We start from the raw sequence: 25,222 nt of genomic DNA on the forward strand, positions 1-25,222 counted from the left end.
TGTCCTGTTGGCATTGTTATGGGACTAGATGGGGTTTTATATGTTTTATGGAAATTTTATATTGTAACCTGCCACGAGTCTTTAGAGAGTGGCGGGCTAAAAATCTAATAAATAAAAATAAATAAATCCCTCCTTAAACTGGACCTTGGCTAGATCCCATGGGAAATTTCCACTGATGGAAGGGTGGCAATTTTTGCTAGTTCCCCCCTTTCTGCTGTGGACCTCTGGCTTCCCCCTCATGCTTTCCCTGGGGATGCCCTGTTCCCCAGAAGCAGTACTTTGAGCTGCAGTTGGAAGAGGTGATGAAGACATCCCTTATGGCAGGGGCAGTCAACATGTGGTCCTCCAGATGTTCATGGACTACAATTCCCATGAGCCCCTGCCAGCAAACACCCTCCATATTTGCCCCTTCCCTTTCATGGCTATTTAACAATTGGGAATTAACAATCTGGTTCCTCAAATTGACAAATGTGTCTTAAATTATATGGTCCTGCCAACTATCAGCCTGGAGCAAGTTTCACTTTTGTGGGACAAGGTGTTTGAGTAAGTGGCAGCTAAACACTGATTAGCTAGACCTACTCCAGTATCAGTGTCAGTTCAGACTTTTGGTTTTGGTACAGAAACTGCCTTGATTGTTTGCCTGATAACAGTCCAAGTTTAGGATGAGGAAAGGTAGCCATGTTGATTATCCTGGATCTTTCAGTACTTTTGAAACTACTGATCCTGCTGTTTTTCTGGATAGGTTGTCTGAGACTCATTCCAGGGGTGCCTTCTTCTAGAACTGATCAGCCAAACTGATGTAAAACTACTGGAACATGGAATCTCTGCGGTGTTGTTCTACCACAAGGTATTTATGCCATAGAGTGTGTTGCCAGCAAGCCTTCATTTTTGTTAATGCTTTAGGATGCTTTGGGCTGATCCTGCGTTGAACAGGGGACTGGACTACATGGCCTGTATGGCCTGTATGGCCCCTTCCAACTCTATGATTCTATGATTCCCTTTCTCCCTTCCTCTTGTTGTCATGGGACCGACTCCCATCTGCTAGTCACAAGATGAGCCATAGGCACTTCTGGCTGTTAATACCTGAAAAGCATGAGAGAGAGAGCAGGAGTGGGATTGAACCCTCATTATTGAGAACAGCAGCAACTTCAGACAGAAATAGGATTTTTTAAAAAGGTTTAGCTGAGTTTTTTCAGTTTCTCGCTTCTCTTCCCCTCTGGATGTCTGTTTGGGTCAGCATTTGAACCCTGAATAATGTGTTCTTGATCTGCTACACATTAGCCATGCTCATGCAATGGCTTAAGATCCCATCTGCTGTGAGTCACATAGATCCTTCCTTTGGATTATTGTGGTTTCTTTGCTGTCTGAAGATTGGAAACCCTTGCTGGACTGAAAGCATCCCCTCTTTGATCTGTTCTTGGTGGAAACAAGTTGCGGAGGTTGTAGATGTTTGGGATACGCACGTCTTAACGTTGACATTCTAATTTGGATTTCTGTTTGTGTGATGTCATCAGGACTGCTTGAGTTTGCCAACCATTTTCCTCAGTGAACTTTGATTGTACTGCATCTGGATTCTCAGTATTCTTTCCAAACTCGTGAAGCAATTTCCTTACTCCGTCAGTGGTTCCCCTTATGTAGGTCACTGCCCAAGGTGGACGCAGCCCCTTGAACTGAGTGTAAAGCCTAAGCCAGCAACTCTTAGAAGGTGAGCTGGTTTCTTGGGCCCCACTTTTTACTATTTGAAGGAGTTTCAAAATGGTTTCCAATCGCCTTCCCTTCCTCTCCCTGTGAGGTAAGTGAGACTGAAAGAGCTCTCAGAAAACAGTGACTGGCCCAAGGTCACCCAGCTAGTTGCATGCAGAGGAAGAGTGGGGAATCCAACCCAACTTTCCAGATTAGAGGCTGCTGCTCTTAAACACTACACCAAGCTGGCTCTCGAGGGGGCAGAAGGAAGGCATCGAAATAATAATAATAATAATAATAATAATAACTGGGATTTATGTATTTGGCAAATTTGCTGAATTTATACCATTTCATCTTCTACCATTTTTGTGTTTCTCAGCAGTGAATCTTGTTATTTTAATTATTTTAACATGTTGTAAAGACCTTACAGCAAGCTTTCTCAACTTTTGTCACCATTGACAAACCCCTGAAACATTCTTCAGGATTGGAGAAACATCCTTCTTGATCTATTGACTTCAGTGAAATTAGAAGAATGGAATGCTGCTAATTATTCCACCCTAAGTCTCCTTGAAAGCAGTGACAGACGCACTACTGGACCCATGGAAATTCCCAGTGATGGAGAAGAGAGGGATTGTCAGCTATTTTCCCCCACGGCAGACCTCCAGCATCCTGACCTGTTGTTCCCGGGGGATCCCTTGTCCCTTAAGAGTGGCACTGGGGGAGTGGCTATATTTTAGACCGCAACAGGTAGCAGTCAAATTTTGGTCCCCTGATGGAAATTCCTTTCATCAGTAGAGATTTTATACAGAATCCCAGAATTGACCAATCACAAAAAATGCACTCTAAATGAGAGAAGGTCAGAGCCAACTATCAGAAGACATAATATGTCACGAGTATTTGAGGCATGGGGAGGGGGTTGTAGATGATTTCGCTAGATTTGAAAGCCACATCTGTTTTCTGCATAATCCTATCTATATGTACAGGCACAAAGAGACAGAGAGAGAGAGATTTGATTAGTTGCATGGTATATTTTAAAGCAAGCAGGTGTATTATGTAAATTCTTCTGTAGCCTGGGCCATTTCAGTGTGATACAAATAACTACTCTGATTCCGTGTCCCCGAGGCAAATACATTTATGAGCAGCTGTAGTGTACTAGCTGAAAGATCCATTATATTTTTGCAGTAGATGGCGGGATTTTTAAGAATCTACAGAATGTCTGTCTTCTGGTTCCAATCATTGCAATGTTCCTGGGAACGCCGCTCCAGTGGCTCTCCAGAACAAGCTTAAATGGCTTATCATTGAATTTTGAACTCTTATGCAAAGTAGAAAGCCAGGGAAGATGTCATTGAAACTATAAGGGAGTGAGGGGCAAAGTCCTGTGTCGACATCTAAAATGACAGGAATTAGTACTTAGGAGATAGATAGTTTAATAAGTTAATAATATTTTCCTCCCAAGTTAGTTTGCTGGTACGGAGGAGGTACCCCTTGAGCGGGGGGAGAGGTAATTGGAATATCTTAATGGGATATTATTTACCAGCTGATGCTATTTACCTCCACTTTGTGGAAAGCATGTTATGCCTGTGTCAAAGAGACAGGGCATTTTTCTCCAGGCTGGGCGGCAGCCGTACAAAGAGGGACACATGAAGCTGCCTGAATCAAACCATTAGTCTACTGGAGTCAGTATTGTCTACTCAGACTGGCAGTGGCATTCCAGGTTCGTAGGCTTTCGCATGACCTACTGTGAGAACATTTAACTGGAGATGCTGGGGATTGAACCTGGGACCTTCTGCATGCCAGGGGATGGACTACAACCAAGCTATGGGTCCTCCCACTGTGTTGGCTGAAGAAGGTTCCAAGGTCATCCTGACAGGAAGCATTTGCCAGTGTCAATTGCTCCTATCTGGATTCCTAGTCCTTAAGCTATTCTTTGGTACAGGGGAAAGTTTGATTTGTGTTAGGTGTCTTGGTAAGGTGGAGGACAAAGAACACCTAACACAAAATGGGGGGGGGGGAAGACACCCTCCTACCCTCAAAGCTAATGCTTAATTTTGGTTTGCCCTTCTTCCCTCCTCTGCAGTTCTCTACTGGGCCATAATCCACTCCAAAAGATTTGCTAGGGCTCTTAGTTTTCTCTTTTTGTATCATTTGACCCAACTGCAACAGAGAGTCAGGTTGGTATAACAGGGCTGAGGTCCCCAAGGCAGTGCTTACCCACAAATTGCCTGGGACCTGCTAAGTGTTTTGGGAAAGTGAGTGGGGCCAGGTGGAACTTTTGCCCTGCAAGGTTCTGTTGGTCCTTGGAGGTTTGATTGGCTTAGCAGATTTAAACAAACCAGAACGTTGCTCTTGCAGCAGCAGCCACCACCGCGCAAGGTTGAAGGTAAGATGCAACCATTTTCCGGCAGCTATCCAGTGTCACGGTTCTGAAGTTGCCCACTGTCAGGGTCCGGGGTTTCTTGTTCCTTCTCCGCCACGATGTCGGGAGCTGAAGACCAGGCCAGGAAAGATAATTCTCAGGATAGGCAGCGTCTCAGAACGGAGTCCTGTTGAATGACTTGCATTCACGACTCCTGGGTTCAGAATAGTTTCCTCACTATGCTGAACCCCGCCTCCTCACAGACGCCGACTGCCCCATTTAAATATCCTTCCTCTCCTCGTCCCCACCTCCCGAGCCCTCAATAACCTCCCACCAGTTCTTCCGGGTACACCTGTTCTGCATTATCTGTTCTGCCCTCACTTTGAGCCGGGCGTGACCAGTCTGTCGGCGTTCTTCGTTTCCTTTCTGTTCACTTTCCTCCTTCGTCTCTCCCGCGTATGGGTCTGTGGCCGCTGCCCCCTGTTCCCGAGAGACTGCTACTCTGCCTGTGGGGAGAGGATCTTTGGCTGCAAGTCGGGCCATTCCCAACACCCACAGGCTCAACAGGGACCTTGGAGACCCAAGCTCAAATCCCCAGTCAACCATGAGAGCTCACTCAAGGTGATTACGGACCCGTCACTCTTTCTTATCGTGTCCTTCCTCACTGAGTGGTGGTGGCTGTGAGAATGAAACAGAGGAGACAAATTGTTGTTGCAAACTGTTTTGGGTCCCCATTGGTATAAATAAGTTACAAGGGCCATGTGGACAGCAGCAATAATCTGTGTGGTCACCTCTGCTGAGCACCAGAAGAATATGGTAATGCCGGAGATGTATATTGGGCCCAAAAGAACCTAGTGCTAAGTCAGTGGTTCTCAACTTTCCTAATCCCTTTAATACAGTTCCTCATGTTGTGACCCCCAACCATGAAATTATGTGTTCTTTCACAGAAATTAAACCAAAACTGACCAATGGAGTGAAGATCCAGTGTTCAGGATTGTATATAATTCTTTTCCAGGGTTTCTCAGTTCAGTTCTGCCTCTTTTCCCACCATGCTGATCTCACTCTTTTCTGCTGCTCCAGACAGACGAACTCTCTATCTCAATCAACCCCGCAAGACTGTTGTGTGGATGGTGCCCCTCCCCTGGCCTAACTGCTTGCCCTGCCTCGACCCCTGTGATAGGTTCGTTGGACTCTTTGGACTGCTTTAGGATGCTTTGGGCTGATCTGCGTTGAGCAGGGGGTTGGACTAGATGGCATGTATGGCCCCTTCCAACTCTATGCTCCCTAAGGGGTCCCGACCCCCAAGTTGAGAACCACTGTGCCAGGTAATCAATATGGTGTGTTTATAATTGGGTGGCATGTTTCAGTCGAGTGGCCTCCAAATGCTTCAAAAACTAGAACCATGTACGCCCCCTCAATATTAGACTGCAGCATAGCATAGGCCAAAATGTTAGTTCCATCCCAAGTTTGGATGAATAGCAAAATTACATCTATGGGATTAATCTGGGATGTCTCTGATCAGAAAGTACAAACCTCACAGCTTTGGGTAATCCTTTTTCTTTGGCATTTACCAAAACCCAAAAAATCTACTTAGGTCTTAGTCGAATTAACTTGTCTTGGATTGGAACCATGGAGCTTAACGCAAACAATGCCTATTGGTAGCTTGATGAGGCACGATCCTTCGATATAGTTGAATTTCACAGTGCTCCTGTGCCCTACAGCCATACCAGTGGGTCTGTCCTGGAGGGGAATGAATATAGCACTTTAATCCTTGTATCTCTATTCTTTGTAGGTATAATGGGTGTCTGGACCCGTAAAAGTATGTCCCAGTACTCAGGCATATGCACTCTCATGCCCATCTGCTAGAGTGGCAGGATGCCCATCGAGGCACACAGCAATATTGCTGCTTAAACAGGAGACAGTTGCCAAGAACATATAAGTTTATAAGGATGGCTTGGAAAATGCAGCATGTGTTCCAAGCCAGGCAGTTCCTCCCCCCATCCTAAGATTCTCCTGAGATAAGAGCTACCAAATTAAGCCTTATATACACACATTTCATTACCAGAGATCACATCTGCTGGATACCTAGTATAAAATTTGCATGAGGGAATTCTGCCATTATCTTCAACTTTGATATTTCCTGTAGGTTATTCCTACTCGACTGAAGTCCGATCACAGCTTCCTAAAAAGGACAAAAAAAACCCACGATCATGCCGCTATTCCTTTTAATTTATTTCGAAGAACGTACATTTATCAGCATCATAAGTAAATGATTGTTCTCTGATCTTGTTGCTATTGCATAGGATGTGACTAAATTCTAATGCAAAGAGCTATTGCTTTGTCAGATGCATTGTTTTGATTCTTTCTTTGTTTTAGGTCACCTTTTCTCAGCTTTCTTACCCTTGAGAACCCCCTGAAACATTCTTCAGGCTTCGAGAAACCCCAGAAGTGATGCGATCGTGCAGAATATAATTGGGAAACATAGCTGTGGACACAACCACTCAAGGCTCCTCCCCTTTCCACCCCCTCCAGGCCCAGCATTGGCCATTTTGGGCGGGGAAACAGATCAACATGTCCATATATGGTCATATCACCCAATAAATGTTTAACCAATTCAAGCTTCCAGGTCCATCAAGAAACGCCAAGGTTTCACAAAACCGTAATTGAGAAAGCCTGCTTTAGGTGAAAAACTTTTTAAAATGCAAAAAGTACTATTGAAATTAGTGCAATGAAAGTCACTTGCACCAAAGTGGGCCAAATGATGATGTCATAAATCAGGGACCAGCGATCTGCAACAAAAGGCACTTGAAAAAGTATTGTAAAATAAAGACAGGCCACCTATAGAACTTATTAAACAGGGGATTGGCTAGATTTGAATCCCAGAAGCATCTTAGAGACCAACAAGTATTTTGGGGGTGGGGGGGGGGATAAGCATTTGAGAGTCAGTGCACTCTTCATCAGATAGAAGATGGAATGGAGATTTCGAAGTCCTTGATTGCCTGTCAGATGGTGGAAGGGGTGTTGCAGAGGAGGAATGCAGAGGTAGAATGTGCATTGTTAGTAGAACAGAAATGTTCAGGGGCAGAAAATCTCACTAATGATGCTCATTTTCCTACATCAGATGAAGCGTGCATGTGCATGAAAGCTTATATCCAGAATTATACTTCGTTGCTTTCAATTTCATTAGACATCCCTATCTAATAGTACCCCACTAATACTTGCCAGAATTGATCCAGACAAGATGGAGATGATGCTAATTGGGAAGGCAGATTTTTCAACGGGCATTGATGTTCCCAGGCATAAATTATTATTATTATTATTATTATTATTATTATTATTATTATTATTATTATTATTAATTTATTCATTCATTTATTTATTTATTTCCCGCCACTCCCTGGGTAGGCTCGTGGCTGGTGACAGTTGCCTTTAAAACCCCAATTAAAACCCCATTAAAAGACATTAAAATTTTAACATAACATGGCAGCAGCCAATCACAATCTACTGATATGATCTTGTAACAAGCCTTGTCAATGGTAAATAGGTTGGCACTGTCACTAACTGTGTCTTTTTTTGACATTGGTGTCATCAGTAGGCCCTTTGTTTATAGCAACATCTCAGCTATGCTTTAGGATTTACTATGATCATATAACACAGGGATTCCCAACCAAGGCTCCCTGGAGCTCTGTGGGAGCTCGCCAGGGTCCCCCTGGCCTTTCCCCTATATTCTGTCTAAATGGACTTGGCCACACTGCCGACCTGGGCCCATTCTGCACTTGTTGGATAATGTGCTTTCAATGCACTTTAGAAATAGATTTTCCTGTTCCGCACAGGAAAATCCAGCCGCAAAAGCACAGTGAAAGTGCATAATCCAACGTGTGCAGAATGGGCTCTGGTTTCAGGACTCCTCAAAGCCTGAAAAATATTTCAGGGTCTCTTCTATGGTCAAAAGGTTGGGAAATGCTGCAATGACACATGTCGTGGGAGGCAAAGCTGCACTACTGTGCATTTTTGCAAAGACGATCAATGGACATTTGTGCCTATTCAGTGAGATGCTTGCAGAATGCATGCATGTGCTTTCTTGCGCAGAGGCACTTCCACCTTACCAGTCCTCTTCTTCTCCAAGCCGTAAAACCTGACCTTTTTTTAAGTAGGAGAATTGAACAGCCACAGCGGATGACTCTTTAAACTGGGTAGTCTCCCCCGGGGCCTCCTTTTCCTGTAGATCCCCAGGCTTTGTGGCCACAGCTTCCCTCTGGAGCAGATGGAGCTTGCCGCTTTCTCAGTCTCCGAATTCGAATTGAAGCATCGAGGAAACCACCCTTCCCAGCAATCCAGTAAGTGCTGAACATCTGCCAACAGCAGCTGCCAGTCGGTTGTCCACGCCGCCTGCGGCCAACAGTACAGCTGCATAATGCATTCAAAATGCTGTTCCTTTGAAACTGTGAGCAAAGCCGTCAAGGTAAATGTACGAAGTGCTAGATAAGGGAGGAAGCCGGAGTTGTTAGCAGGGCAAGTTAGGAGTTTTGAACATGAATCCTTCTGATGTTGCCAAACATTTTTAGTGTGGGCGTGCACAGTGCTAAGAAACAATGCATGGGTGTCAGGCAGCAGCAATTGAAAGTGAACATCACATTTTTCAGGCATCACGAAAGCACCAATATGGTCCTACTATCTTTTCCTTTTCATTCCTTTAGAAGAAATAGAGAAGTTCTGGATCCATTAAGGCCTATTATGCACGGCCGCTGAAATGGCGGCATGGAGAACGCGGAGGAGGAAGAAGCAAAGCAAACCGGTTACGCACGGGACAGAACGCAACGGCGGCAAAACCCAGAGTATCTGATTATGCACGCGGCTACTCTGGAGCCGCTTCTGGTTGCGTCCTGGTCCCAGGAAGCTCCACTTTTTTCCGCATCTCGCTAACGCGGCTTTTTTGGCAGCATACGTTGACTCTGCGCCCGGTTGCCGCCTGCAGCGTGCATAATTGGTGATTTTAGCCGCCATTCCACCCCGAATGTGGACCTTCCACTCCATGCATAATGGGCCTATGGTCCTACTATCTTTTCCTTTTCATTCCTTTAGAAGAAATAGAGAAGTTTTGGATCCATTAAGTGGTCTTCCTGGAATGTGGTCTTCCTGGTTCTGAACAGAAGCCATATTTTGCGTTGAAGAAGAACTAGAAGGGGCCACTTCACTGGTACCTTTTCTCCAGTCTAAGAAGTTGTAAGAGCTTATCATTCGTGTCATTAAAGGTGTATTGATTGATTGAAAGTTGAAGGAACTTCCTCCAGCCTACGGTGGGGTGCATGCCAGTACCTACCCATTGATCCATTCTCAACTCCCCAGCACAAAGTATCAGAAACTTTAGAAAAGCCCTCCAATTCATTTTTCCAAGAAACAGGAAAAATACACTTTGAAAGGTTTAATACGGGTCTGTGTCCTTGGGATATTAAAAATCACACCAAACTCCTCAGGGTTCAAAGTCAGCAGTTTCTACTTCTTTCTAATCAAGAAGTACTTGCTTCATCCACAGTTTACTAGTGTGGATAGGAAACCATCTTTCTTTTCCCCTTTCCAATCAGGAAGATTTTCCCTGCCATGATAAACCAAATCAAATGATACTCCCGCGAATAGATTGCTGTGGTCTTTCATGAAGGCATTGTTGTGGTCTTTCATTAGGAAGGCATAATGCTCATAATGCCCATAGACATGATGGTATATAAATTGGATCTCATTGTGTCTTCTTGACCTGGAGCAATTCGACCTTAAAGATCGGGTGATGAGACAGCACTAGGAGAAAACTAATTTATTCTGCCTACCATTGGCTTGATTGCACAGTGGAAGAGAATCTGGTCACAACTGTCTTTTCCAGAGGGGTTTTTTTTTTAAGTCAACTGTTGGTGATATAATGTGTTCAACAGCCATCTGGCTAGCAAGAGAAACATTCTCTACCAACGTCTATCAGAAATATATCGATTTGATGCCAGAGATAACCATGTTGTTAACTAAGCAAGAGATTCTTCTTTGATGGAGACGGTTAGATAAGTGTGGACCTTCAATGAGTTGTATTATAGTTCCAGCTGAGGAATTTGACCCGTGTCATCCTAATCAGAGTCACTTCCTTCTAAGTCCCTTCAAGTCAGTGGACATGTAAAGGTGTAACTTGGTTTAGGATTACACTGCCATTGTCTTTGGCTCCTCACAAGTTTTCTGAAAAAGCTTGACTCTTACCCACCATAGCCTGCACGGCAGCCTTTCTCAACTTTTTTACCATTGAGAAACCCCTGAAACATTCTTCAGGCTCCAAATAACCCCAGACGAAGCATGAAGCAGAGCTGTGTATACTCCCACCTGGGGTCCCTCCCCTTCCCACCCCCTCCAGACCTAACAGGCTCCAGGCTCAAGGGGGTGGCTGGTTATAGTAGATGAGCGATAGGGATGTGAGTGTCCTGCATAGTGCAGGGGTTGGACTAGATGACCCATGAGGAGGAAATGCACCTGTGGCTCTGGACATGTAGAAACCATGGAACATGTTCTCTTTCAATGTCGATTCTATAATGAGATTCGAACTAGTCTAATTCTTCCGCTGCTAGGCAGATTCCCAGGGCGCTCAGGAGAATTTTACATTTCTCTGCTGCTTGCAGATATAGAAAATAATACAACTTATAGAGTTGCCAAGTTCTGCGCAGCAGCGATCAAAATTCGTAATAGAATGGTCTGTGTTTATCTACCTTATTCTATTTTCTATTGTTAGCTTTTAAGATGTTTTAATTCCTGGTTTTAATGGATGTTTCTGTATCATCTTATGTTGGTCTATGACTGTAATAAAACTAACTAACTGACCCATGAGGTCCCTTCCAACTCTGTGATTCTATGTTGGGGGTGGGGGGGAGACAGAGTGACATGACCATATATGGTCATACCCCCCAATAAATGTTTAACAAATTTTTAAAATCTAGGGGGAGGAATTAACTCCCACCCATTCAGGAATCCCTTCTAGGGCCATCAAGAAAGCCCAGGGCAGGGGTAGTCAGACTGCGGCCCTCCAGATGTCCATGGACTACAATTCCCATGAGCCCCTGGCAGGGGCTCATGGGAATTGTAGTCCATGGACATCTGGAGGGCCGCAGTTTGACTACCCCTGCCCCAGGGTTTCCCAAAGCCCTTGCTGAGAAAGCCATTTTTGTAAAGGAGAATCCCCAAAATAAAATTCAGCTGCATGAGACACAAAATGTGGAATTCGATTGGATCCTGTTTTTTTTTGTTTTTTTTGTTTTGTTCTTCCTCCCGAGCTAGTCTTTCCAGGAATAATGACCGTGGTCGCAGCAGATTGCTCTACCTAGCTGGGATAAAGTGCTATTCTTCATACAGGCCTTCTCCCAGCAGGAGAGAGAACCCCAAAAAGTGGACATCTATGAATGATATTGCTCCATTCAATGCTGGGTCATTAGATAATGGCTGACTTGGCAGGGATCCAAGGCTATGCGTTTCGGTTTCGGAGCTCTTCTCTCCTAGTCGCGACGGTGAAGTATGGTGGGACACGAGCCATTATGAGGGAGCAAAAAAATGAGTTGGGGATAAAAGCGAGTTTAAAAAAAAAAAAAGGGAATAGGAAATTATTCTGTTTCAGAAGGCGACATTTGGTGTTTTCAAAGTATCACGTTCCCTCTCTTTTTGTGTTGCCTTGTGACAAATGAATGTAAAAATTCCCCGTGCCTTGTGGCCTAGAGGACAACACGGTGGGATCAATGTTCTCTTTGTACTCTATAAAGCTTGAGATTAAAGTCCCCGCTGATAAACTGAACATTCTTTAAAACTGACCAGAAGCAAACATTGTCTGTTTGCTGCTACTTTATTACAAAGATACCACTGAGAATAGGGAAAGACGGCTGTTTGATCTTAAACAGGTTGACCGAATGGTTGCCGCAGTCAGTTTGTGGTACGTGCGATGCTGCCTGCAAATTATTGTTTCTGGTTCGAAACCTTTATCATAATATCTCGGAATGAATTATGTATGGATTTCATGTTTTCTCTTCTCCTATCAGCCTTGATGTTCTCATTTCAAGTTTCACCCGAGCCTCCTAATAATGCAATATTGAGGCCTTTCAGACACTAATTATGCCTCTATGGCTTTCTTGAAATGACTAAATCAGCATCACTTCTATAATTATCATTAGCAACTTTGTATCGGTGGCTCACATTACACACACACACACACACAAATCCTTGGCTTTAAATGGGTTATGAATATATATATATATGCCTCTACAGCAATTAATAGATACCCTCTACCTATCTGTACCTATGTACGGGATGCATGTGTGTGTGTGTGTTTTCACATACACATATATGTGTTTGTGTAAGGGTACAAAAATATTTCACCAATTAAATAATGCTTCATAATGTTGTTTTATAAATGACTAGAATGTAATCCCGCTGTAACCAAAATACAGCGGGCGCTAGCAGCCCTCCTGGCAGTAGACCCCGCCCCACTGTCCGTCCCCGAGTCTCCAGGCTTTTCTCAGGCCAGAAGTGGCAACCCTGAACTTGACATACGGGACTCAGAAGCCATCTGCCTATCTTGGGAATGGGCTCCTTTCACGGGGGGGGGGGGATACGGGGTTGGGGGGCCATTGTCATAATTGAAATGCAGGACCAGTCCATGAATATAGAAATGCAGGAGGGTTGTGAGTGTGTGTGTGTGTGGAGGGGGGGGTGAAGCTTAAGCTCTATCTCGTCATGGCTGTCGCGGGCGGGCTGTTGGGGGCACGGCAGGGTGGTGGTGGGGCGAGGCTGGTGGTGCTTGGGGAGGCACTAGTGGGGATGGTAGCTAGGTGGGGCTGTTCCTGGGGCCAGCGGCAGTAACTGTTGCCGTGGAGACCGGGGCAGGAGGGGGCTCAGCGGTAAGTTACCGATATGTTAATAGAATTACATGGTATACAGGACAATATGCTTTGGACTTAGGGACGGCCAGTCTCCAGGTAGGACATGAGGATCCCCTGGAATTTAGTTCCACACTAAAGAGAAAATGGCTGCTTTGGAGGGTGGACTCCATAGCATTGTATTCCACTGAGGTCCCTCACCACCCCAAATCCCGCCCACTCCCACCTTCATCCCCAACGTTTCCAGGTATCCCCCAACCCAGAGCTAGCAACCCTATCGGGGCTGGTTGTAGATGTTTTTGTTCCACCCTTCCTTCAACGATCTCTGGACAAAATGCCTGGCCATCCCTTCCCCACATTATTTTCCAACATGCGAGGTAGGTAAGGATGCCTGGTTTAAGGCCACCTAGGGAGGCTCCATGACTCTGTGGGCATTTGAACCTGGGTTTCCTTGTTCCTAGTCTGACATTTTAATCATAACACTGCACAGCTAGTGTGTATCTCAAAGCATCAACCTTTATACCCGAGAACTTCCTAATTTCTCATAAAGGTAAAGGTATCCCCTGTGCAAGCACCGGGTCATGTCCGACCCTTGGGGTGACGCCCTCCAGCGTTTTCATGGCAGACTCAATACGGGGTGGTTTGCCAGTGCCTTCCCCAGTCATTACCGTTTACCCCCCAGCAAGCTGGGTACTCATTTTACCGACCTCGGAAGGATGGAAGGCTGAGTCAACCTTGAGCCAGCTGCTGGGATTGAACTCCCAGCCTTATGGGCAGAGCTTTCAGGCAGCTGCCTTACCACTCTGCGCCACAAGAGGCTCATCAATTTCTCATAGGTCATGTTTAATTAGAAATATAGTAAGAATGACTGGTGGAACATGACAAAGTAGTCAATACAAGTATGTGTGATGTTTCTCTCTTTGAATTACTAATGGTACCCATAATCATGTATCATGTAAACAAAGATAGATGCACAAGGAGTTATTACATAACATAGCTTTATGACTTTGGTGAACTTTTGATCTCTTGGTTAAGCATAGTTTAGGTAACATATGAGGGGGGGCCTCCTCAGTGTATAGACCATTCAGACTAAGCTATTTTAGCATGAACATATCTAAGATAGATGTATGCATACAATATACAACATTGATCTGGTCCAGTGGGCATGAACGAGTAGAAGTTGCCCTCTAAATCAGGCCAAGTTGTAAAGCCAGGTGTCATGTCCACAGCCTCAGATTTGGCACCAGGGGCCACTCTGGAGGCAGAGGATCTCCCGGAGGCACCGGGATACCCGACTGCCACAGACCAGGAGCTGCCTGAACCACCAGAGGAAGAGCAGCCTGGGCTTAGTTAGGCTGAGACTCAGCCCCACTATGTTAAGCCTATGGACAAGGTAGTGACCAGCCCAGAGGACTCACCAGAGGAGCAGCACTGGAGGCTGCAGGCAAAGGCCCCAGCAAGCCCTGATCAGCAGCAGTCAGAAGATCAACATGCCTGTCAGTGCACTGTCAGGGTAGATGGGGCTCAGGTGCACCAGCTTCCTCTGATGAAGACTGATTCCAGCTGCAGGCTCTCTGGCTGAGGGCTGTTCCACCCAGTTTCTGGCTATATCAGAAGGACCTTAAGGCAAGGTTCTTTGTGGGGACAATATGTGTATTACCCTGTCTGTCTTCCCAGACAACTCCTGTTCAGGTTCACTATGGTGAAGCTCTGTTCTTGTGACTCCCAGCTCTTTGACCCTTGGTCTGTCTTCTGATCAAGCCTCAGCTCTTCAACCCTCAGCTTGTCTTCCAACCGTGCTCCGGCTCTTCGACCTTTGGCTTAGCTCCAGAGTCTGCTCCTGAATCTGGTCTGTGTTTTGGCTTTCTCCCTGGCTCATGATTCCATCTCTGTATGACTCTGTTCCCCTCCCCACTTGTTGTGAACTCTGTTCCCTTTGGCTCCCAACCACCAGGACTGACTCTGCTAGACCTCTGCCTTGGCACAACCACATAGCCATGTAGGTGCACTGTGGCAGGGCAGCGCACCAGGAATGATTGAGCCCAGCTAAAACTGGAAGGATTCATGGGGGATGAGTGCTAAAAGAGAATGTGAAAAGCTAGAGACAGAGTCAAGACTAAATTTGGCGGGCCAGGGTGAACTGTAGAAATAGTAGAATTAAGTGAACTATAGAAACAGTCTAGCAAAATCTTGTGGGCCTTAAAAGAATGTAGAACTTAACAGCTCATTAGACATCAATATGGTTTCCTGGGATGAGCACAGTTTTACTGTGCAACCTTAACAAGAACAAGGTTTAAGTTCTGGTTTAGTTTGTGTTGGTGTCTTGGGATGCTGTTATTGACATTCCGTACCCACCCTGGTGTAATGGTTAAGAGCAGCGACTTCTAATCTGGCAAGTCAGTTTTGATTCCCCACTCCCCCACATGCAGTCAGCTGGGTGACCTTGGGCTCGTCACAGTCCTGATTATGCTGTTCTGACCGAGCAGTCCTGTCAGAAGCTCTCTCAGCCTCACCCTACCTTGCAGGGTATCTGTTGTGGGGAGAGGAAGGGAAGGCGAATGTAAGCAGCTTTGAGACTCCGGGCAGTGAAAAGTGAGGTATAAAAATGTGGACAGCAAAGGTACCACAAAGGGAATTCTAAACAGTATTGCATCCTTTTAAGTTCTTGTCACTTAAAGGTTGGTACATATATACACACTCCAATAATTATGACAGCCATGGTCAGAAAGAAGTATGAATCCTGCCTCCCATGGATATGTGTACTTAAAAAGTTTAAGAAATACCCCCCATCACCTAATTCTTTTGTCCCACAGGATGTCCGGAATACCTTAAAATCAACCTGCCTTGGGACTAACACATGCTTATATGTCATAGTGTGTATGTATATACAAAAAATTAACCACTGAGGAAATCCTTGGAGGTCAAGATGTGTTTGGTTCTGTTGTAACATGGTTCAAGTTTATCAACCTAGATTCATTAAATTATTTGGCCTATTTTATTGGTTCAAGGTTTTTAAACTAGAAATATCAAAATGTAGTTTCAGGACATCTTAGTTGGAATATTCACCAATTCAAGGGCAGATTGTGCCAAAGTTTTTAAGGTATAATTTTAGTGCACTTTGTAATAAATACATATAGTCTGGTTTCATTTATCCTTATCCATGGTTCCTCTATATATTTGTGAAACAGCCTGGAGGGTGGAACGTGTCCAGCTGTCCAAGTTGGAATAGGGCTAATCAGAGTGCAGCTATCAATGCTGGCTGCACCCTGATTGGCCCTGCTCCTACAGCTCCTGCCTTTCCTCCCAGGACGCTAACCACATTCCTCTCAGCCGCGCCAGAGATAGAGAGAGACACATAGAGCCCTGCCAGACCGAACAAAAGCCCTCATTCCCTCCTATCGCTCCTGCTGCGAGGGAGGCAGAGAGAGCTGTCCCAAGCTGCTGACCAGCCCTGTTTCCCCCCTAAGTATGAGCCCTAATTACCTGCTATGGCTCCTGCTGCCACGGAAAGAGAGACACAGAGAGAGCTGCCCCTGCTGCAATGGAGGGAGAGACAGAGAGAGCTGCCCCAAACTGCACACCAGCCCTGCTTCCTTCCTAAGAAGGAGCCCTAATTGCCTGCTATACCTCCTGCTGCGATGCAAAGAGAGAGAGAGAGAGAGAGAGAGAGAGAGAGAGAGAGATCTGGGTCCTAGCACCCATTGCATTCCTGCTTGCAATGGGCTTTCTTGCTAGTTTTCAATAATTCTCAACTTTGTTGCTTCTTAACATTGGTCCCCCCCCCATTCTGTTTGGTTTTGCATTGTAAGAGAAGCATTGATTTGTTATTGTTTAAATTAAACCATTTTCTTGTTTTTCTATTCCCCAAATGACTTTCTTCATAGATGTTATATATTTATATATGCCCCCCTCCCTACCCTCTGGTAATCTATAGTCCCAATCCTGCACATTTTCCAAAAGCAGCACAAGCCAACTTTGTGTGGATTGCTATTTGATGACTGACATTAAATATCTAAGGGGTTATTTTGAATTACTGTATTTTATTTATTGCAGGCCCAGTGGAGAGAAAGTTAATTGCATTTAAGTCACATTGAGATCAATGAAGCAAGTTAGTCATCAGGGCTAATGTAAGGCTCATTGATTTTGGTGGGGCATTATTATCACAGGTCTTTGAGTTGGACCATACAGATACGTGAACAGGTGTGCTTCCGCAAGACGTTCTTCCCCACCTTTACAAAATTGCCCTTTGTCCCTGTTGTGGGGCTTGCTGAGACACCAAAGAAAGACAAGAGATGTTGCCCAATTCCTTCTCCTCATTGCAACCACATGTATCCTACAAAGGTCTTGTGAATCTCAGCAGAGGGATTTTCAGGGGGATGTCAGGGGAAAGGAATGGTGGGGAAGAGACCCCCTGGCACAAACTTCTTCTGCTTATGCATGTGGAAGGATCTAACCCTATCTCTTCAAATTAAAATAGATGTACACAATTTCAATGGTGTGTCTGGGGAAGTCAGCATGGATTTGTCTCCAACAGGTTCTACGAGACAAACCTGGTTTCCTTCTTTGGGTGAGTGATGGGCTTATTAGACTGTGGAAACTCAGTGGATGTTGTTTACATGGATTTCAGTAAGGCTTTTGATAAGGTTCCCCATAATGTTCTGATAGATAAACTGAAGGACTGCAGACTGTCTTTTTGGATGAATTTTCTGCCTCCCCTCAGTGTGGGTCTGTTACAGGCAAAGCTGTTGGCCTCAGTCTTCCTGGTTAGCCATTTCTGTTCCCACAATAGCTGGACTTCCTCCATGTGCTGATCCCAACTCAATTACTCTGACATGCTACCCCTTGCTCCTACAGATAACAGAGCTGCCCCACAACTGGGTACTTTCTTTTGGTCTGTCCATCATGTCAGGGAAGTCTGCAGACACTGCTTCACTCCACTTTACCTCTTCGGCTGGACTTCTTGAGCATGTTGGAGCCCTGGGCCTATTATGCCCACACTGTTTTCCTCCACAGTTAACTTACTGACCTGTTTAAATCAACCTTTCAAAAAACATTTTTAAAACATTCCTGTTTATGCATGTGCTATGATTCTACACTGTTGTTTTTGTTGTGTTTTTTTTTTTAGTGATTCTGCATTCTAAATCATTCTGACTGTAACTGTGGGAGGGGAAACTTCTTCTGTTGTGCTGCAGAGTCACCTGACCGCCACTCTGGCACATGCTGCTGGCAGGGCCTTATGGGATTTATAGTTCATGGACATGGGGACTTTTCCATGGGGACACACAGCTTCTGAATGCCAAAACTATCACCTCCCCCCCCCCCTCTGAGGTATATTGTTCCTCATAGAGAATGGGCAGGATGGACTACAGCAGACTGCAGGCTCACATGCAAACTTAAAGCCCCCACCATATTATCCCTTCCCTTTGTGCCCCCTTTGTGAAGGTTTTTTCTAATCACTGGTGAGCCCAAAATGGGAGCCTCTGCCCATAGCCTGAAGAAACTCATTCCCCTGCAACTGTTCCTCATTCCCCTGCAACCCAGAACTGGCATTTCAGACCCCTCTGCTTTACTTTCAAACAAGCCCCCCCCCCCAGTGGCCACTGATCAGCGGTAGAGCTTTGTAGTCTCAGGAGCGTTCCCAGAAGGCTATGGAGGAAATGTATACCACAGGGTAATTTCTACTAATTTACATAGCAATAAAGTTGGATTGCCTGCCAGGGCAAATGGCATGTTCACATGACAAAGGCAGAGTGTCAGCAGAAGGCACTCAAGCTCCCATTGGTAGACAAGGGACTGCAATCAGAAAAGGAGAGGAGACCAAAAACACACTAACATTTATGCATCACTGTCCTTAGGGCAATCACACAAGAAAAGTCGCCGTAAAACTAGTTTCAGAAGCCTTGCTGATAAAACACTGTCGGAAACTTTGGCAACGTTTGCAATGCAAAAATGAAAATAACGATGGGTTTCGCACTGCGAAAACGGTGCCATGTTAAAAATAAAAAACAAGATGTTGTTTTTGGAATTTTGCAAGTTTTCCATGCACCCTGATGTGTCTGATTTGCACCCTTCCCCACTAGTCAAATAGCCTCAACAAAGACTTGTCTGCACACCCCAGTTTGGATATTTTTCCAGACAAGTGCCCTCTCTCCATATTCCAACTATGCCAAATTCTCTCCTTGATCCCATGAGCAATGAGACCAAGGAAGGGAACCGGTGGATCATCACCGAAATAAATATACATATAAGAAGTACAGGTTCTACCCTTCATGAAGTTCAACTTCTACCTTAATGGACTTGACCACAAGCTAGGTAACTGGCTCCCTCCACCCAGAGGGATTGGTGGTTAGGCCATGGGTGTAAAACTCAAAGGGGGGAAGTCAGTGGTGTTGTGGTATGCGGGTCTGGGCTGTCCTCAGCTCTTGCCATTCTTTCAAACCAGTATGAGGCGGAGCTACTGTAGTAGTAGTAAAGGTGATGGGGAGTGAAAGGAGAGCAAAGGGTGACATCACTTCTGGTGACAGTGAACTTCCGGGGTGTGTGACAGGGAGACGTGGCCAGTTGACATCACTTCTGGGGGTCCTTGAAGTTTGAAAAATCATTTCAGTGGTTCCTCCACAGTAAAAGGGTTAAAAAAGCTGGTTTAGATTGCTTGCATCCATTGAGATCGATGGAAGTTAAGCAGCTTAACTGTATGGGATTGCAGACTGAAATCTTCATAATTAAACAGGACAATGGACTCACCTCCATGAATTGCACTCTTTCCTATTCTCCCCTCTGTGATGTTCGGAAGGAGGAAGCAGTCTGACACTGGGAGGGAGGGAGGAAGTTAAGTAACACAAATAGCCATGGCTATGTGGTTCAGAGTTCCACATCTTCAGCATCCAGTCCTACATAGGCCTATACCACATGCACATTTCTTAAATGCTTTCTGCTTTACATTACCTGTACTTAAAAGGGTCACCCCCAGGGCCAGGTTCACAGAGATTAGGCTGTGTGAACCCCATAAAATGGTCCCTCTAAAATCCTATGACATGGTCCATCAGAAGCCAAGCTCTTATACTACCTAACCGTAACACATTTTAAATTTCTGACCTATGGGTCTCTCCCCTATAACAATTCTTAGTTTTGTGCATGAATGTGTATGTATATATATAAAAAATTGTAATGGGCTTTTATATTTTATGACCGATATTTATTGCTCTCTGGGTAGCAAAATGATGGTGCCAAACTAATTATTGCTTTGTCTAATTTTAAAATGCGGGTCTAGTGAGATTAACAACTTGCACATTAATTCCAAGTATCAACAGACTACATAACATACTGCGGTTTTATAGGAATTAAAGAGCCTGTTTTGAAAAACCTTTGTATGTTTTAGCTGATGTACAGTATTTTTCATCACGATGCTTGAGGTGGGGACATGGAAACCACAATTTGCTAAAGAGGCGACCTTTAAAAACAACAATAACAAAACAACACTTTGGAGATGATCCAGCAGAGAGGCGGCATTCAGACATCAGGATAAATCTCAGTTTGTTTCTGCCATGCTTTATGTTCACAAGAACATTCCTTATACCAGCTACTGGTTTATCAAGGCCTGTACTGTCTACTCTGAATGATGATGATTCCCCAGGTTGTTGGGCTGAAGTCTTTCACATCACCTGCTACTTCAGCTTGGTGTAAAGGTTAGGAGTGCGGACTTCTAATCTGGTGAGCCAGGTTTGATTCCCCATTCCTCCACATGCAGCCAGCAGGGTGACCTTGGGCTCACCATGGCACTGATAAAACTGTTCTGACCGAGCAGTAATATCAGGGCTCTCTCAGCCTCACCTCCCTCACAGGGTGTCTGCTGTGGGGAGAGGAAAGGAAAGGCGAATGTAAGACTCCTTCGGGTAGAGAAAAGCGGCATATAAGAACCAACTCTTCTTCTTCATCATCCTTTTATCTATAGATCAGGCTTTCTCAACCAGGGTTTCATGAATCCTTGGGCTTTCTTGTTAGCCCTGGAAGGGTTTTCTAAATGGGTGGGAGTTAATTCTTTGATAGTTTTATAAATTTGGTAATCATTTAATTTATTTATTTACAGATGGGTTTCCGGGAGCAGGTGAGCAGCACAGATTATTCTTTGTTGTTTGTGTGCTAATCCTGCCTCAGTGGCCTCCATATTCTCCTTGAACACCACAAAACTTCTTATACACTGGCTACCTTAAGAAGAGCTGGTAGGTTTATAGTTTAACACAAATGTGTGTCCCCCAAACCACAGGACACCAGGGCGGTTGGTCCCCTCGGCTGGTAGAAAAGGCCTGTCCTAATAGCAAAGTTGGTTTTCCTCGGTAGTCTCTTGTCTAAACACTCACTGTGGCCCATCCTGATTAACACCCAATTCCTGATGTCCTCATGAAGGTCCTGATTTGGACTGCTAGTTGAAGCCCCCCATCTAATTCATGCAACACAACATCTTTCAGAGCTAGCCCAACAGAGTTTTGTTTTCTCTTAGGGCAGTGGTCCCCAACCTGCGGGCCGCGGCCCGGCGCCGGGCCGCGAAGGCCATGGCGCCGGGCCGCAGCTCCCTCTCCCCGCCCCCCCCCCGCAGTAAAAAACTTCCCAGGCCGCAAGCTTGTGGCCCGGGAAGCTACTTACTGCGGGGAGGGCGGGGAGAGGGAAGCAGGGCCGGGCTGCGCCCGTGCAGGCCGCGCCCGCGCGGCCCGATCCGCAGGCGTGGCTCGCGGGCGCGGCCCGATCCGCGGGCGTGGCTCGCGGGTGTGGCCCGATCCGTGGGCGTGGCTTCGGGGCGCGGTCCGATCCGCGGGCGCGGCTCGCGGGCGCGGCCGGGTGCGGCTCGATGCGCGGGCGTGGCCAGAAGCGTGGGCGTGGCCCGATGCCCTGCCGGTCCCCAGCCTAATAAAGGTTGGGGACCACTGTCTTAGGGCACTTGAGGCAATCTGATGCAAAATGTCTGTTTGCTTGTTTTGTGGATTCTGGGACAAGATTTTGTTCCCATATCCATACATATAGTGAAGGATATTTTTTATGCATTTTAAAATAAATTTTATACTTTTTTATACATCAAAACTTTACAATTATTTTAAAGTTTTTATCTACATAGGTATTATGTAGGTATTAATCCTAATACTTTCTTCTTTTTTTACTAAACACTTTCCTTAAGTTACTAGTTTAAGCACCCTGCCATGCTCCCAGTTATGGAAGCTGAAGGAAGATTTTTTTCAGGACCACAGAAGCACACTAAAGTCATAGCGGTCTTTAAGAACCAATCTTGAGTTAGAGGTAGCCTCTGATAGGAAGAGAGCCAGCTTGGTGTCGTGGTTAAGAGCAGTGGCTTCTGATCTAGCAAGAAGGTTTGACTCCCTGCTCCTCCTCATGCAGCCAGCTGGGTGACCTTGAGCTAGTCACAGTCCTGTTAGAAGCTGTTCTCACATAACTCCTGTCAGAACTCTCTCTGCCTTGTCTGCATCACAGGGTAACTGCTGTGTGGGAGGATCCTTTACACAGAAGCCATCATGTCAAAAGTATAAAAGCCTGGATTAGGGGGACATATTTTAGGACATATCAGTGATCCAGGTGGGGCATTTCACCTGCAAGTTACAGGAGATATGCAGTCCTACTCAGGAATCTTTAAAATGTCCGGATGTCCTATTATTGTCTTTGGGGGAGGGACAAAAAAGGGAGGAAAAAATGCATTGAACTACTCAAGAACTATAGAAATAGCACTCTAACTAACTATTGTATCGACAAAAGTATTACTAAGATGTCTCAGAAGGAACCAGGTATTGCACAAGCCATTGCAATGATTTTGAAATCACCTTTGTATCTGTGGTACAAGTTGTTGAAAGATCACTTTGACCCCCTTGATACCATCGCATTTTTACATTGACTCATCTCTTAATTCTGATTATGTGGTGCAATTGTATCAATTTAAGGTCAAGGGCCGGAATAAATTCTTTTGTGAGAACTATTAGCAGGTCTTTTAAAATTGAAAAGACCCCTGCATCTAATGGTCCTATGAGAACAGAATTACAAATGAAGAGCTTTAAAATAAATTGTAATTTTATGGAAACTTATTAGGAGAACTTATTGTATTGGTAATTTAGAATATTGTTAAGTGATATGTCCATTTAGGAAGGAATAATAGAAAGGGGTTGAACAACTTTTTAAATTGATGTATGTCCCCCCCACCCACCTTGCTTTGTTTTGCTCTATTTGCCCGTAGATTTGCACAGAGTATGGACCCTTCTACGAACTTCTTTTGGTCTCCTTTGTAGAAAATTAACGAAGAGAACTGTTAAGCACTCTGCCCCACAATTCATCACAAAACAAACAGAAATCTTCTCAACTTATTCTGCCAACTCTAGGTGTTTGTTGGCGGGTACATCTAAAGCAGGGGTAGTCAAACTGCGGCCCTCCAGATGTCCATGGACTACAATTCCCAGGAGCCCTGCCAGCGTCTGGCAGGGGCTCCTGGGAATTGTAGTCCATGGACATCTGGAGGGCCGCAGTTTGACTACCCCTGATCTAAAGGTACCTGCAAACAGCTGCAGGTTTATTTTCTGGCACTTCCTCCATCTTTTATTCTTCACAGGGCACATCTTCTGCATCTGTGTAGAAGGCTCGTCTCCTCTTTCCTGTTAACCTTCAGCCAGTGATTCAGGTGACATGTCTGCCTTTTCAAAAACATTTTTTCCCAAGCACCTGGCATTTAGATCTGGTCAAATGGTTGTTTGTTTACAAAAATATCTTTTCATTTAAACTTTGTAAAACTACTCCAGTTAAAGAGAAAGGTGGATTCCTAATTGCCACAAGATCAACCAGGCAATACTGTGTAAATCCCCTTCGGCAGGAAACTATAAGAACTACAAAATAATAGTAATAATAATTTCAATGCTGAGAACTATGACATGCATTTATTAGGATAAGCAACTGATGCCATGTTGTTTACAGTAAACTGATGTTTTATTGGTGTTGTTTTTATAGATTATGCTGGTTTAAAGGTTGTGAGCCACCACAAGCCAGCTATGCTAGAGGCAGCAGAATAAAAATATTAATACTACTACTATTACTACTATTACTACTATTACGGGCCAAGCCTGTTGCATTCAGGAATACAACGGATGCTAGATTAGGGGGTGGAGTGGAAGAACTCTGCAGACGGCCTCCTCCTCCCCCCAGGACCTGGAAAGGCTGCAGGCAGCTGTTATGGAACTTACTGGCAGGGCCAGTTCTCACGCAGCAGGGATCTGCAGCCTCCGAGCCTCAGAGGGAACTGGAAGGAGGAGGGGGTAGTCAGGGATGGGGGATGGAAGACGATTGGCTGGCTGCTGGACAGACAGGCAAGCCGGTTGGAGGAGGAGGCACTCAGGGGAGGGACAGCCACCCTGAGTGGGTGTTAAGTGCTGAGTGGCACTTAAGCCATGAGACACGCTCCTCCTCCAAAGCCTTAGCAGTAATATTATATGTGGAACAGATTATTATTAACAACAACAACTAGGAGCCAAGCTACACATCTAGGCAGACAGCCAATGACCACCAATACCGTTTTAGAGAAAATTTAGCTGCTTAAAAATTTGCATGAGGACCGAACTGGGCCCGTGTCACAGCAGCACCAGGTCTTCTCTTCTTCACTTTTTAAATTGCTAAGTGTGGTGTACTGCCAGTGTGGTATAGTTGTTAAGAGTGGTGGCCTCTTACCTGGAGAACTGGGTTTGATTCCCTGCTCCTCCACATGTAGCCTTGGGCCAGCCACTGTCCCCTGAAAGCAACCTCAGCCCTTAGGCTGGCCTGGTGTTCATGACTTCCTGGTGAAGGGCAACTTGACAACATTTGCAAAACCTCTTATCAACTCCAGATTATGGTAACGTTCTGTATGTAGGGCTGATTTTGAAAAGTTCCTGGAATTTCAAGATGATGGGGGCCCCAGCAGCTCTTACTCCCCTACCTCTTGGGATGATCTCCTTGGCTTCTGTTTTACTTGCATACTTCAGGAGTACCATCTCTGTTCAAGAGTCTCTTGGGTCTCCACCTTGTCTGGAACTCTCTACCATGTCTCGGGGGGGGGGGGGGCTGATTGAAGACCGAAAGCTGTTCATCAGCATTGCATTGCATGGTTTACTGTATCCAGATCCACGGATATTATGATATCATGTGGGATCTTTCCTTAGTCAACAAGCTACCTGCCTGTGCCTTTCCCAGCATGTACTTGGGTTTGGTGAGATCCTTGCCACTGTGAGTCAGTCTTTTTCCCTGGAGTCCTAGCTGTCTCAGAATCTACTGTGTACAAATGCTGAGG

At 45.2% G+C, this 25,222-nt stretch overlaps 1 protein-coding gene across 1 annotated transcript in view; it reads left to right on the forward strand.

Annotated features, from left to right (window-relative positions):
- The first annotated feature begins 785 nt into the window (after positions 1-785).
- The window catches only part of FIGN (fidgetin, microtubule severing factor), a 207,043-nt gene continuing 182,606 nt past the window's right edge, over positions 786-25,222 (forward strand). The window contains exon 1 of the mRNA XM_077319887.1: positions 786-847. The gene's annotated coding sequence lies outside the window, so the exon portion shown is untranslated. The remainder of the gene's footprint in view (positions 848-25,222) is intronic.

Source organism: Paroedura picta, chromosome 2 (genome assembly GCF_049243985.1).
Source record: "Paroedura picta isolate Pp20150507F chromosome 2, Ppicta_v3.0, whole genome shotgun sequence".
Taxonomy (NCBI): Eukaryota; Metazoa; Chordata; class Lepidosauria; order Squamata; family Gekkonidae; genus Paroedura; species Paroedura picta.